Below are 15918 nucleotides of genomic sequence, written 5' to 3'. Positions count from 1 at the left end.
AAGAGAATTTGGCAGGATACTACAGTAAGACCTCAGCAATTCTAAGATGTACTGTTTTATCTACTTTTTGCATATTGTTTTATTGAGTTATTTTTCCTCTCTGTGTGTTTTTTGTTTTTTTTTTTTTTCATCCCCACTACTGTGCCTATTTAGACATTAAACAAGGCATTGAATTCTATAATTCTTAGTGACATGAATGACTTTTATGGTAGTTATGATCAATGTGGAAAAATCATATGTAAGAGCCTTTGTAATATAAAAATTACATTCAGAATGATCCTTAAGAACACTAAATATTTAAAGACCTCTTCTATGTCTCTCCAAAACTTTTCTACTTACTATGCAAATAAGATTTTATCATCCAGGTCCATAGGTTCAATTCCAGTCTCTTTACTTTGCCACTTGTGATGACTGTGAAAAGGAAAAGGGTTCCTCCCAACCACACTTCAGAATGCCTGTAAAATATCTTTTACATGTAAGCTCCTAAAAAAGGAGACCAAAAGCTTTTGTGGCACAAAAGAATCTCAAAGTAAAAATTAAGAATGAGCATATTAAGAACAAAAAATAGAGGTTGATTCATTAGAGACTTAAAGAGGTAACTTTCAGTAGAATCTTGGCAGGCCTTGAAATTTTTTCCACAAAACGTAGCCTGATTTATTTCTGTTGTGAAAATAATTGAGGTGAATGCAGCATGAAGTTTCATTAAGTTCATGCACACAGAGAGCCCACTCAGTTTTACTCTTTATTTAATGACCACAGCCATCTGGGGTGTTACTCTAGGTCACTTTGGTAAATTCATACTTTTTTTTTTTACAGTCTTGAAATAGCACAGAGAAGAGAAAATGCTGTTTTCTGGTTTATGTGTGCATGGTGAATAAGGTGGAGGCTTTGAAATACTGATGTTTTTGAAAGGATCAGTCCTTCCTGAGCCATATCAATGTCAGCCTGCCTCCCTCACACAAGCAGTGCAGCTCGCTTGTGCAGATGTCAGAGCTGCCTGAGTCCTGTAGGAGTATCTTTAAAAAAAAGTGTATGTTAAATAAGATAAATCAAATAGTTGGCAAAATTTCAGACAGCTTTCAGGTAAACATTTCATGCCTAAAACAGGAGATGGTTGTTGTTTTATAAATTAATGGTTTGTAAACACCTTGTGCTCAATTCTGATTTTGCAGCAATTTTATGCCAAAGTAACTCCATCGATCACTAGTGATTTACACTCATATTACCCTACAAAGTCATCTAAAGTTTAGCTCAAATAATAAAAATATAAATCTTTTCTCAGTTTTACATGTACTTACTCATTTGTCTCTCCTCTCACCAGCATTCACATGTGTCAAGATTAACTTCTCGCTCAGCCCCTGCAATTTTATGTAATGGTACAGATTTTAAAAGTTCATGTGAGAGTTTTGTGTGTGTGACACAATATAGTGTGAAGAAAGAAATCCTCCTCTCCTTTTCTGCTTTCCCATGTTTTCTTCTTTTTTTTTTTTTTTTAATAAATATCCACTGATGTTTTACTCTCTCATAATTTTAACTTTAAAAACACTGAAAATTATTTCAACCATTTTAATAATATTTCTGCAACATAGATGCCATTTTGAAGGCATGAGAGTACATTCATTATCAAGTAGTGCATCATTAGTGGAGAATCTCATAAAAATAATCCATTCGGATTCAAAATCTTCATGTAGAAGTTGGGGAGAAAACAGAGAAGGCTACTTCCTACCTTCAACTTACATACCACAGCCCTGGTCTGTTTAGTGTAAATGCTGAATATTAAAGAATCCCTACACAGATGTCGAACATTTCTATAAAAATGCAATATTCTAGCAAGTTTACTACAGATATGTCACCTGTACATTGTCTCTCATGTACTGGAATAGTTATGAGTAAGTGAGAAAATTGTGCTTTCAGAACAGGAGAGCAGGAGACATTTCTATCCAAGCTTCTCTAAATATTCGTAGGGTATTCTGCCCATCTTTGTGTTCTTGGGTTCACTGCTACTAGCAATAGTTCTTGTGCAACTGAGTATTGCTCACATGGGCATATATTTTTGAATTTATATTTCATTCTACTCACTGTCCAAGCTTTATATTTCATTCTACCCACAGCTGACCAAGTCTCAAAAATATTGTTCTGAGCTAACATACCAGTTTCTCAGTATTTTGCCAGGTATTTTGCTGGGCTCTCTGGTCTGCTTGGCAAAGAAAATGCAGCTCAGAATATAGAAAATCTCTATGCAAACATTATGCTATATCATTGCAAGTTTATTTCTAATATCCTTTATTTTAATTTTGGTTTTGTCCTGCTTATTTTCTTTCCTAAGCTGTGCTTCATGAAGGGCTTTCTACATGTGGATATTCATTAAAGTAATTGCTTGAGCTGTAGCCTAAACAATGGCTTCAGCTGTATCCAATTGGTGCTATTAGCTTTGCAGTGCTATTCCCAATGTGAACACACTTTCTCAAGGACAAGTATCTTTATTTACAATTTAGCTTAATCTGCTTCTACAGTGGATTATGTGCAGTTCAAACTCTACTCCTATGTCAATATTTTCTTGCATAGCTAAACCTCTGTAGGCAAAAAGTTTTAAATTCATAAAGCAAAATTACCATGCAAGGTTCTTCCTAGTCCTGCAGTGATGCCTTTGCTCTTCATGCTCAATTCAACCCCCATTTATGTCACATGTTTAGAGACACTTCTGTCACAACTTACAGGCTCTGATTTTCAGTGGTGGTACACTTACTATGAGGAACTGGAAATAATAAACTTCTATTCACAACTATCTGGTCTTCTAACATTCAGAGTAAGTGTCTGGTAAAAACAAAGAGAGGAAGAACAGAGGGAAGTGGCTGTAACTGCAATTGCTCTGTACCACCCCTGTCAGTAGCTGATCTATCTGTATGACCTGCTCCTTGCAAATGATGCCTAGTTTTGGAATGAGAATGGAAAATTCCCTCCACCCTGGAGTGGTTATATGGAAATTCATATAAACCACATTTTAAATAGAAGAAAAGGTGAGCCCATCACTTTGAGGGGTATTGTCAGGGCTCTGGAAGGGATAGTAGCCCTTTCTGTCCCTGCCCAGCAACCTCTGAGAACTCCTCTGACCCCTCCATGAGAAGCCCCACTTGAGCTTGGGCAGTTTCCCCATGCCAGTGATGCAGTAGGAGTGCCTGGGCTAAGTGCCACCTATGTCCCTTTGCCCTGCACAGGACTCTGACCCTGGCTGCAGCCAAGTCTCCAGCCCTGTCCTGGTCTCCTGCTGCTTGATGAACCCTGGTAGGTCGCTTGCCATGCCTGGAGTTACTGATAAGATCCCATCACAGCATGGCTCTGTCCATGACTGTGGTCAGACCCGAGGGACAATGCCTGCCAGCGAGAGCACTGGATTCCCTGGCATCACCCTGGACTCCTGGCTTCCTGTCTTCTAGGAGCAGCCCGTGCTAAATGTGTCCTGACAATGATTAAATGCATCATGATTGCAAAGTTCACCATCTCAAACAAAAGGCAGCGTGTAAAACAAGAACAAGAAACCAGAAATAAATATCATTTGGCAGCAAGAAGTTAATCTTTTTCCTCAGTGTTAATGTCCTTGCCTCAAGCTCACCCATTGTGTCAATGACACTAATGATCTTGAACTTCAGTTGCTGCACATGTGCAAATCTGTGGAACGTATCCTTTCTCCTCTTAAAAATTAAAAGCAAACCCTAGAAGACTTGATAGTCTTCCTAGAACTCTCTCATGCATGACTAGCAAAATTTTGTGATAATATGACAACTCTAATGGAGAGAGTTCTGTTTGAGCTCTCATGGATATCAGCAGAAGGGTTTCTACCAGGATGGTTGTTTGCTGCTAATAGCAATTCCTTAAACTTTTACTTGCATCTCTGGGAATGAAATTTAGCTCTAATTCCTTACTGTGCTTTACAGCTATTGCATACTTACTCCTGCAAAGAATTTTCATGTGTTTTAAGCGCACAGCTAATTTAGCAACAATTGCAGATGCTACTGATTCCTGAGTACTGAGTTTGCATGCACAAACCGATACTTAAATAGGCAGAATTTCACAAAAATATGCTTTCATCTGGATGTTTGAAGCACTGCTCCTCCTAAAGGCCCGTTCTTCCTGAAATTTCCTTTTTTTAATACCGTTCTGCTTTTCAACAGTGAAAAATATTATAATCTTTTGATTTAACAATAGCTATTTAATATTTTCCTCTATTAACAGCTATGTCACTTTTATTTTGGAAAATAAGAAGCACATTAGTTTAGAAAATCGTAGTTTGAAAATGGTAGATGGTGAGAAAATGGTTTCTTTTTTTCCCTATAGGTTTTAAAGGAGCTGAAAACAGCAAAAAAAATATTTGGAGTTTTTCCCCAGAGAAGTTGCACTGCTGCAGCCATCCCACCATAGAAAAAGTTCTTATTTATATAGTGCATTAGAATAGAAAATCCCCTGCAAAATTATCTATATTTAGGATGAGCACTCAGAAGAGCCAGATATGTGTTCTTTTTTCAAGCTAACACAGATTTCACAAAAGAAAAAGTTATTGTAGTAAAGTACACAAATATTTAAACTATTTATCAATTTATGCATTTTTATACACACACAGCTTTCTGAAACAAATTATTTTATAAATATATGTTTATGTATATAAGGTGATAATAGGCATTGCAAACTAAAGCAAAGAAATCATATATATGTATTTATATGCATAATAATACCCTTAGTATTAGCATAGTCTGCTGCCTATTGAGCTTCATGCTTTTAAGGCATCCAGCAGGTGTGAAACTTCAAAGTTCCCGCAGTTTCCCATTCTCTGGCCTGTCTCTGCAAGCTATGTATGGGCTATGTCCTTATGGGACATAGGGACCTCGCTGTGGCTCCTTTGCTCCTTCAAGTTTGCATCTCTGTCACATGTGAACCTCACCATCATGTTGCTGTACTTCAGTCTACATATTTTTGTCCTTACCTTGCAGAGCTTTATCATCCCAGATACTCAACAAGATTCCTTCTTTGTAACTTTTAATAGCCCTATCCTCGCATTTCTTCTTTTAAAAAAATAGATATTTCACTGGCTACCTTTTAAAGTAACTGTTACTATTAAAAGTGTGTAGGGAATGGTGCAAATGTAGGAAGACCTATCTGAGTCTCAGAGATAGTAGTACATCTGTCATGGACCAGAGCCATGTTTTGAGCTACCAATTAAATGCATACAATGGGGGAAAAAGTGAAATCTAAGCCATTTTCCTCACTGGAATTTCACACAGTCTTTTAAAATGATTTTTACACTTTCAAAATGATTTTCAATTATCAAAATAGATGCATTTTCTCTTTCATATTATATGAACTCATTTTTATCATTCCTTTCCCTAGGTTGATTCTATCTTGCAAGAAAATAATAGGTTTTTCTTAGCAGTTGTTCCTAGTAAATAGAGCAAATTTCTGGCTGCTGACTCACCTAGTGACAAATTTTGGGTCTAATTCATGCAACATAAGATTTTATTGAAACCTTAACTAAATAAGTTTCCTTTTTAAAAAAATAAATTATCTTTGACTTTTAATGTCTGACAGTAACATCTTTTGTACAAAAAAAAAGGCCTTAGAAAAAAAAAATCCATTGAAAAATTAGTTGTTATTCAGTTGTTCACATGTAACATTGTTGTACCTCAAATTCTAATGATTATTTTAATTGTCTTCCTTTAGTTGAAATATTCAGTACCTATCACTTCATAGAGACTCAAAAGGTATGCAATAGACGCTGACTTACAAATCCTTAAAGGCATTTTGTTGATTTTATGGCCAGCAAAAATCTCTCAAAGCTAAATGAACTCATGAAAAGAAGGTTGTCCACACAGAATGCATTTCAAGAAAAGAAACAAATTCCTCGCTGCAGTTTAGGAGATCTTTTCAGTGTTCCAGCATTTCTGATGGGTTCCAAAGTGACACCATGGCAGTGTGGGGATGTAAATCACACCAAACAATGGACATCGATATCTCCATGGCATTCCTGTGCTTGTAGTCATGCTGACCTGGATGGTCTACCTTGCCCCCACTGTGTTGCCATTCATTCTGCTTTTTTCCCTCTCACAGCCATTTACCAAAGCTGCAGAAGCACCAAAATGTTTTGCTTTGAGTGATGCTTATAGAAGCATTTTGCCATCAATCCTTAATTGTGGTTTATTTTTCTCTTTCTTGGTTCTGCCCATGTTACTTTACAACAGAATAAAAGCTTTGGTACTACCAGACTTCTTGTCATATTCAAGGAATTCTGCAGAGCAGAAAAAAGTGAGAAGGAGAAACACAGAAAGAAAAAATATTTAATAAATGGCTAGATTCCAAAAATATTAGATAACCTTCAAATTTTTGAATATTATTTAAAATTACACCCCTAATTTTTGTCCAGAAATTTTTTATTTTCTCTTTTTCTGTCTTTCCCTCTCTTTTCCTCTGGCTTGACATTTTATGTATCTTTGCAGAACTTTTTCTCTTGAAATGTTTAGAGATCTCTCTTCATTTAGGCACTAGCTTCTTAAACAGTAACCTTAGAAAAGCCTGTATTATAAATGTTCTTTATTCCTCCCATTTCCAGTAAACTTTCCTCAAAAAAGATTGACAGGCAGTTTTTCTTGTTTAAATCCTTCAGCAGACTACATTTATCCTTCATCATATTTTGATATTTTGTAGAGGATGAACAAAACTTTCTGGAGCTTATATAATTTTTTACTCAGAAAATAAGAATGTTTTTATTACCCTTCACCAATATACTTTTCAGAATTTGAAAAATTTAAAATATTTGCCATGTTGATTCAATTTCTGGCATTCTCTGGTGACAATTTACCTAGCACTACAGTAGGATCTGTTTCCAGGAACTGACTCACATGGAACAATTCATTCTGGGGATGATTCTTTAGTTTGAAAATTTTGCAATTGTTGATGATAACCTTCTCAAAACCAAAAATAATAATAAAAATCCTACACACATTAGCAGAAATATTTGCACTACTAACTATTTCTTGCTGAATCTGAACTATCTGAATCTAAAAAGCCGTTTTATTTTTGTGTTACTTCCTTTTTATACTATGTTATTTCCTTTTTATCCTATGTTGCTTCCTTTTTATTCTATATTGGCATAGAATGCCTTAGAAATGCAAAAGAGAATGGCAAAAAGCCCCAGTTTGTAAATCACAATTTTTTCATTCAACATTTCCGTTTTTACTTCATACTATTTATTTTAATCCCTTACGAAATATGAAATAGAAAATTCTCTTACTCAAAGTGCAACAAGCTCTGTGGAATCAACCAAAACTGGCCATCCAATTTTACAGTGATATGGTTTTGAAGCTTGCTTTGAAATGAGATGCTTGCTGTTTCTGAGATGCTGTCTGTGCCACACAAGTTATTTTGTGATGTGGCTTTATCTGAAATTGGAGTACAATGAGATTTCTGCATTTCTTTAGTTTTTAGACACCACATACAACCACTTTGTGCTAGGGGCAGAATCAAAACAAATGCCTATCAGATATTTTATTTTCTAATGCTTCAGTTCTTTTGTTAGAGATAATGTACAGAATTTTCCTCTTCATCCTTCTCTTGGGAAAGGAGGTGGTATTTCTAAAATAAAGGCTGAATCTACACAAACAGAGAAAGAAACAGACTAGTGTTTACTGAAAACATGAAAGTGTTGCCTACTCTTGAAGAGGGGATGTCATTAGATGGACTTTAGATAGAAGTGTAGAAATTCTTATGTTTCAAGCAGATACACATCCCTTCAAAGGAATTAAAACTTTGGTCTGCTTCGTGTGTGTATTTTTCAAGGTTTTCTCTACTTACGAAAGTAAACAATCACTCCTTCTATAACCAGCAAACTAAAATTTTGGTTTTTATTATGGTGATGGGACAAAGAAGAGCTAAAAATGATCACATGTATAAATATATAAGTTCAACATAGAGAATCTAAGCAGTTTTGTTCATTATTTCTCACACATACAACGGTCTATATCTCATGAAATACAAATATTTCATTTATGTTGGTAAACTGAATGTGTCTCCATGAGTAAGGATAAAGATAGATACATCTGTTTCATGCAGGGAATTCAGTCTTCTATCATTTCAAGGAAAATGGTTTTGCCATTAGACCACAGTATTTCTGTTAAACCTGTACTCTGGGGTTTTCAGATTTGTCTTGCCCTGCCTTGGGCTGCAGAGGTTTTCCCTTGTTTTGGCTGTGATAGCAACTGTCTAATCCCAAACTTGTTATCACTTAACTTTTTTTATGTAACTCTGTGGCTACCATGCATATTTCAAAGGTCTGACCAACCTCAGTATTTTTTGTAGAACAAATACTATCCTTTTATGTCTAGTCTGGGAAGGTTAGTGTCCTACTTTCAAACTATAAGGTAGCAACCAGGGAAGAAGAAAGTATTAAGAAAATGTGTGAATAAAAGCAGAAGCAGACCCTGGTACAAAGAAGGAAGGGACCACCAGCACGAGCAAGAAGCTGTTCAAGAAGAGTTCAGGACTTGAACAACACTCACAGTTCTCTGAAAGAACGAGCTCACCACCAAGGAAAATGAGCAGAAACTTGAAAGATAGTTTGTGTACCAGGGTTTAAATTGTATTATTAATTACATTTTTCCTCATTATTTTAGACTAGTAGTAGTGACACTAGCATTGTAGCCGGACTAATAAAACCTATTTTGTCTGTAAAGATTTTATTTGGACAATGCTTTAGCTCCATATACATTGTGCATCTGCTTTAAAAAATAATGAGATTTTTGACTGTAATACAACTCCCTCATTTAACACTTTTCCACAGAGTGTTTTGTGTTAGATTTCCGTACACCATTGCACTTAGAGAATGGCTGTTCTGAAACTTCTCTTCTGATTTCCAGCCTACCTTTCAGCCTTGTATGTCTTACAGCACCCATCTCAATATAGCATTTGTCTGGATGTCTAGGCAGGCACCAAGCACTGTTCTTCCAGAGTGCATACTCACTTTCCTAGATGCATATTATTCAATTCCCTCCTTAACCCACAGCCCAATTTACTCAAATTCTTATTTTCCTGTAACCTCTTGAGTGTTATTCCCTTGTGTACTTATAAAAATTACATTATGCTCTCTCAACCCCCAGTCTGTAGACTATAGATATGAAGATTGAAGATTTATCACACACACACACACACACACACACACACACACTCAACGTCATTTAGGCTCATTTTGCTTCTTAACATCCCACTAGCTTTTTGATACAGGTGGCTCCCACTGGAAATTATTCTCCTTCAACCTAAATAACTACAGTTTCAAATTACATTTTAATCACTCAATTGTGATTATATTATAAAACTGCCCAAGAAACTGTTTATCTGTCCTTATTGCAATTGTAAATGAGTATTTTATTACACTCTCAGAAAGCACCTTCCATTTTTAATGATAGTTGTCTTGTGTATCATTATAATTCTTAAAGAAAAATTAAGGAAAACTATTCCTTTAACTCTGTCTGTCTATAGTTTTGTATTTTTTCATGTACATTTTCCATTCAATGCACTACTACTATTAGCCTGCTATTCACCAAATTTACTTTGTGAATTTTTACAAGGTGTGCAGAGAGAAAGCCCTCTACTGATTCTGTTGAACAGAATAAATTTTACCATTCAATTAAATTTAATGGAACAGTACAAGACCAAAAAGTGCACCTCCAGTTTTGTTTTAGAGGTTGCTAGTAGAAGAGGACACAGTGCACAAAGGAAGCATGTTCTCATAATTTGTTGCACAGCCTATCTCTGCTCTGATAATAGTTTGGATTTAAGAGCAATGAAATGGCTAATTCCTCTTTACATTGTAGCTTTAGACTTCTCCAATGAAACAAATTTTGTAGAGAGAAAAAGCACTGCTTATGACTTCTATTGCACTTAAAGAAATAAATGGTGCAGCTTTACTCCCAGCCGGGTTGCAATTGCTCACACGAGTAGTCCCATTGATCTCAAAGTGTGAGTTATTGCTTTGTAAGAGCAGTGAAAAAAACCTCCCAACCTGAAAGTGGTGATTAATAGCAGGCAAGAGCTTTCAACTTAGACAGAAAACAGAATGAATAAATGTTAAAAAAATTAGCCATTGTTATTTTATCAAGAGCTTAGAAAATAAAGGGAAGATTGACAACTGACCTGACAAGCAGAAAATTATAGGTGAACAACTAAATTTCTTATTCTTATAGGTTTAAAAAAATGCAAAACATTATGTCACACAGGTACCCTTAAAATGATTTTAAATTCATAATACAGAAACTAAATTTAGGCAAAATGCTTTAAAAATAATTTATTAATTGCAAATTGTGGCACAAGAACAGTATTATTACTTGAAATTAGTGTGGACTCTTTATGAAGACAAAAAAAAACAACATGGGGGCTATGTGGTGTTTGTTGTATCATGTATGGACTACTTTGGGCTTAAGTGCTTTTCTTACTAGTTCAGCTCATCTGAACTGCTGTAACTCACCTGGACTCAACTACCCAGGATGGGAATTATTCGTTTTTCAAGGGATGTCATGGGATTTTGTGCCTGGACTGTAATGGATAAATGGCATTGAGATACTCTAGAGATGCTGTTGTAATATCTCAAGCAATGGTTTTCATTATTTCAGTGATGTACCAGTGATTCAGAGAGTTTACACAGAGTAGCTGAGTGATATTTTTCATGTGTTTATGTTTTCTCTTCCTGGTTAATAGCAGCACTTCCAGCCTGATAGACTCTCATCTCATATTGTCTTCCTCCATGTCTAAGATAAAAGTGACTTGCCTAAGTAGTTTGTGTAGCTCATTTGGAGTGAGCATGATTGCGTAACCCTTTTTATTTAACTGAGTCAATTTTAGTCTATGAAAATAATTTTGTGATGTTTTGCATTTGACTTTAATCTGCTTTTTTATGTTTTAGAAAAATAAAATATTCCAGGAGAATATTTGCATTAGCTGAGATGTAATCAGTCCTGCACCTTTGCATCACAATAAAAGGTTTTGGATCTATTTTTTTTTTGAGCTTCCTTCTATTGTTCCTGTAATAACATGCATAGCCACAGCCATGTGCCTCCTGAAGTGTCTCAGACTATCATGAGTTGGGCTAGAGCATGGATTTACAGCCCATGAATACTACCCATTTAAAATGTGGCAGCACATGTCACACATACCATGAGTGAGAATATGGACTTCGATAAACAGCAGAGAAAAGACATGACAATATAAAAACAGTCTGTGCTGTGCCTTGCAGCCTTAAGAGCACAACACACTTAACTCATATCCTCAGCAATAAAAGTTCACTTTCTCTCTGTTTCTCTTTCTGCCACAGTCCTCCCACTTTTCCCTCAGAAAGAACATTATTGCCTCTTGTGAGCTACCTGAACTAAAACCTTTCCACATTCAGTTGCATCTGGGCTCTTCACGGTATGCCTGTATATCCTGCCATAGGCAGACAGGGTAGACAGGGGGCGAGTAGAATCTGCCTATGACAGGATAGAAAGTTAAAGCAGAATCAGTAAAAGTAGAATCTTTAACTGTTACTATTTGGTAAGACAGCTTTTTAATGGTTTTCCTTGTAACCAATAATGGTAATGATTTTCATCAGTTGTAACTGAGGTTTGTTTTTTGTTTTTTGGGTTTTTTTTAATGGTTGGGATGAGGTCTGTATTTGTTGTTCACTTTAATCTTGTTGCTTCCTTTTAGTATCATTCACAGAATACAAGGAGATGATTAAGGCTGGAAAAGACCACTGGAAGTTTTCTAGCCCCGCCCCTCTGGCCAAGCAGAGCTCCCTAGAGCATGTTACTCAGGACTGTGTCCAGATCTCCACTGGGAGAGACTGTTGCATTAAGTTTATAGGAATTTAATAGAAAATAAACCCCAATGTATTTCAGCAGTTCCCCAGAGATCAGAGGAGCTGAGTGGCCTGGTTTAATTCCTGATTATACCCAATTCACCACTATAAGTCTGGTCATGTTTGAAGGACCTTGCTTGAGCACAGATGCACAAATAATGCAATTTATCAGTCGGGTCTGATCATGTTCGATAAAGCCTTGAACAGTCCAGATTCATGATTAATCCAGTCTATTGAAAAAATAGGAAAGCAGGTTCAGGATTGCCCATGATAAATGCACTAACTACAGCGTTACACATGTTGTGACAGAAAGTACAGTAAGACATATCTAAGAGTGAGATATTTGTACATATATATGTAAATAAATATTCCCAGGTGTTCTTCAAAACAGTTGGAGGTGTGACATTCCCTGAAGGCTTCAGGAGAAGTTGTTGGGAGAGGAGGAGAGACATAGTCCATCAGCTGATTCCAAGAAGACAGAAATGCTTTTCCCCTCCAGCCCCTTCTGCCCCAAAGCTCTGCTTTTATATATTAATTTTGGTCCATCCTAGAAGGATGCAACAACTGAATACTCTAGATGAGGTTTGGTGATTTTGGTCATAAATGAATTAAAGGTCCCACATTCTCCCTGGTTTGCATCCTGAGGAATTAATAAGTTAATATGTCAATGGGACTAAATGAGGGTCTTAGTTACTTTTGGTGAGAATTTATAGTTGATAAGATGTACAGTTAGAACTTTGGTCTTTCCTCATGCACAGAAGGAACAGTAAAGGCTGTCTGACTTTCACTGGAGAGTCTTGGTGTGCTTCCTTGTTTCCTTAAGAAACCAGATTTTTAGCAAAGCTTTTTTAGCACAGTGCAGGGAGTGAGTCTAATGCTGGTGCAGGTATATGGGTGCTCTTCTGTGCTTCACTGAAACAATGTGTTTTGAGGCTTCTGCTTCACCCCAGACACCATTCACTTGTCAGCCCTTGCTCAAGCAGGTACAAGATCAGCAATGGGCTCAACTCAGGTTTTTCTCTACCTGTCTCAACAATTCTTCACTGTTTTAAAGCAACACTGTACAAGTCTGCTCATTTCACAACCTTTCTGGGCAATCTGTTCCAGTGCTCTGTCACATGCACAGGGAAGTTCTTCATACTCAGATCGAACTTCCTGGGTATCAGTTCCTGCCTGCATGTTGCTTCTTGTTCTACTGCTTGGCACCAGCAAGCAGAGTCTGGGTCCATCCTCTTCAGAGAGTCACAGATTTACAGATTAGTTTGCCTTGGAAGGGACCTCTGGAGATGATCTAGACAACCCCTTTGCCAAAGCTGGGTCACTTTAAACAGATTACATAGGAGCATGTCCAAGTAAGTTTTGAATATTTTCAGAAAGGGGGATTCCACAATCCGCCTAGGCAGCCTGTTCCACTGTTCTTCCACCCTCAATGTAAAGTTCTTCCTGATGTTTGGGTGGAACATTTGTATCCTTGCTCCTTATTCCATCACTGGGCACCATGGAAAAGAGTCTGCACCCTCCACTTGACAAATATCTTTGAGATATTTATATGTATTGATGAGGTCCTCTCTCAGTCTGTTCTTTTCTAGACTACACGGACCCAGTTCCCTCAGTCTGGTGTTACACCCTTCCTTCAGATACAGTGATGGTCCCTTCCCAGCTGTCTCTTCTCAAGGCTGAACAGGCACAGTTCCCTCATTGATTCCTCATAAAACAGATGTTCCAGTCCCTTGATCATCTTCACAGGCCTCCACTGGAACAACTCCAGGAGCCTCATGTCTCTCTTGTACCTCAGAGCCCAGAACTGGACAGATGGCTCCAGATGTGGTCTCACCAAGGCTGAGCAGAGGAGCAGGATCACTTCCCTTAGAAGAACAATGTTCTTCCCAACGTACTCCAGGAAACCTTTGGCCTTCTTGGCCACAAGGGACACGCTGCTGGCTTGTGGATAACTTGTTGTCCACCAGAACTCCAGGTCTTTCTCTGCCAAGCTGCTTTCCAGCACATGCCTTCGCCTAGCCTGTGTTGCTGTACAGAATGCTGTACCCCAGGTTCAGGACCCTGCAATTGCCTTTGTTTAAGTTCAGATGGTTGAGTTCTGTCCATCTCTCCTCCCAGCTTTGTGTCAACCAACCTGCTGAGGAATAAACCATATAAACCATATGTTCAGTTCAAGATCTGTAGAAAATAATCAGGTACAGCAGGAATAACATAAAAGGAAGGATGATGTAAGGAGAAGCTTTTAGACAGTGAGAGGGCAGGGGTGAAGTTTCAGCAAGCTGATCTGGAAAATTCTTTCTTGTCCTCGTTGGAGCAGAGTTATGTTCATGACTTCTACATGAACTTGTGTAAATGGTGACATTCAAATTGAGCGAACATATGCCTCTGGTCAGATGTATAGGGGTGTGAAATTCTGTAAGGTTGATCTGTTTTCAGCTTCATGCTGTTCCTTACAATACAATCGCTGCTCTGGGGGAATTCTCTGGAGAAGGAGATATTTTTGCTTTACCTGCTAACAACTGAGCAAAGGCAGGAGGAAAAATGTTCCTAGACCTTGCAGGATATAGCAGAGAGAAGACAGCACTGATAGAAACATGGAAAGAAGCAGGATGTCAGGTAGAAGATAGGGATTACTCAAAGTAGCAAGGATCAGTGACACGTCTCGTAACTAACTGAAAGGCAAGATTCCTTGGAAACAGGGGAACTGTAATGTTTTTTGCTAAATTAAAAAACTAAAGGCAGTAGCAAGGATTTGCCAGCAAGAACACAATAGGCCATAGAGACTTATATAGAAGTCCATTTTATTTTTTATTTGTCCAACACAGCCACTCTGCATTTTCTCTTTGTAAGAAATTATGAGTCCTGATTTTTATTTTACTTCTTTTTGGAAAGATTATCAGACCAGGATACTTAGGTGCAAAAGCCTCAGAACTGGAAGCAACTTGAGATCTATTACACAAATATCAACAGTTGGTTTCATTTTTTCCTTTTGTTTGATTTCAGATTTTCTATTAAGCAGTCTAATCCAATGCAACACAGTTTGTGTTCTAGCAACATGGATTTAAAACATGATTGAAACAAATCTATACAATTAAAATAATGTCTGTAAAATAAATTTACCAAAAATGTTTCATAGGAGGACCACAAAACACTTTTTAGAGGGGATATTTCAATGTAGAAATTGTCTCTAAGGAGTCTGGCCATTCAAGCCAATGTAGAAGTTTTCAACATTTTCTTGTTAATAAAAGTAATGTTGTTACTATGGTAACAAAAAAACACACAAAAAAAGGTATCTTGGCACTGTTCCTGATGAAATATGTATGTATAGCTATGAAATATCTCCTGAATCCAAGATAATTTCTTAATTTTTGTTTGCATTCAAGCCTTCCATTTAGCATTCATTTCAAATGGTCATTTATCTCTGAAAGTTCCTCTCTGAAAAAATTCAGTGTTTTCTTCAATACTTAATTCCAAGCAATGCATGAGATAAAAAGAGAACCATTACATTTGCAACAAAAGAAAAAGTTTTCAAAACTTACATATTATTCACATATTCATTATGGTTACCATGCATATATTCAGTGATATGTTCTCAAAAAAGAGATCAACATTTCTTCTGATTCCAAGCATTCCAGATTCCACCATGTTTTGTAATTTATTTTTTTTTCTGTTGTGGAGAGGAGGTGGAGTTTTTTCTTTAGTTTCTGGTTTGTTTTGGGTTCTTTTTCTTCTGTGCGCATAAAACCAATGAACAAAGAACAACTGTCACACCACCTACATTATTATTCATGAGCAGAAAGCATTGAAGCAGACTTATGTGGAACAACAAAAACTTCCTTCATTATTCTGGTGGAACTATTTGTGCCCCACAGGAACTTGTTGAGTTTTTGCCACCTAGTTCTAAGCTACTCCATTCAAATGACCCTTACTCTCTGCTGAGTGACTTCTCATAAGGGATTAGTCTATTTTTTATTTAAATAGGTAAAAATTCCTGAGTTTAAGAACTCCTTAGCTTTAATCATGTATCGCAAACTACAGAGAGATTTCAG

The sequence above is a fragment of the Serinus canaria genome, chromosome 2, assembly GCF_022539315.1.
Source record: "Serinus canaria isolate serCan28SL12 chromosome 2, serCan2020, whole genome shotgun sequence".
Taxonomy (NCBI): domain Eukaryota; kingdom Metazoa; phylum Chordata; class Aves; order Passeriformes; family Fringillidae; genus Serinus; species Serinus canaria.
Note: the sequence above shows the minus strand (reverse complement) of the source record.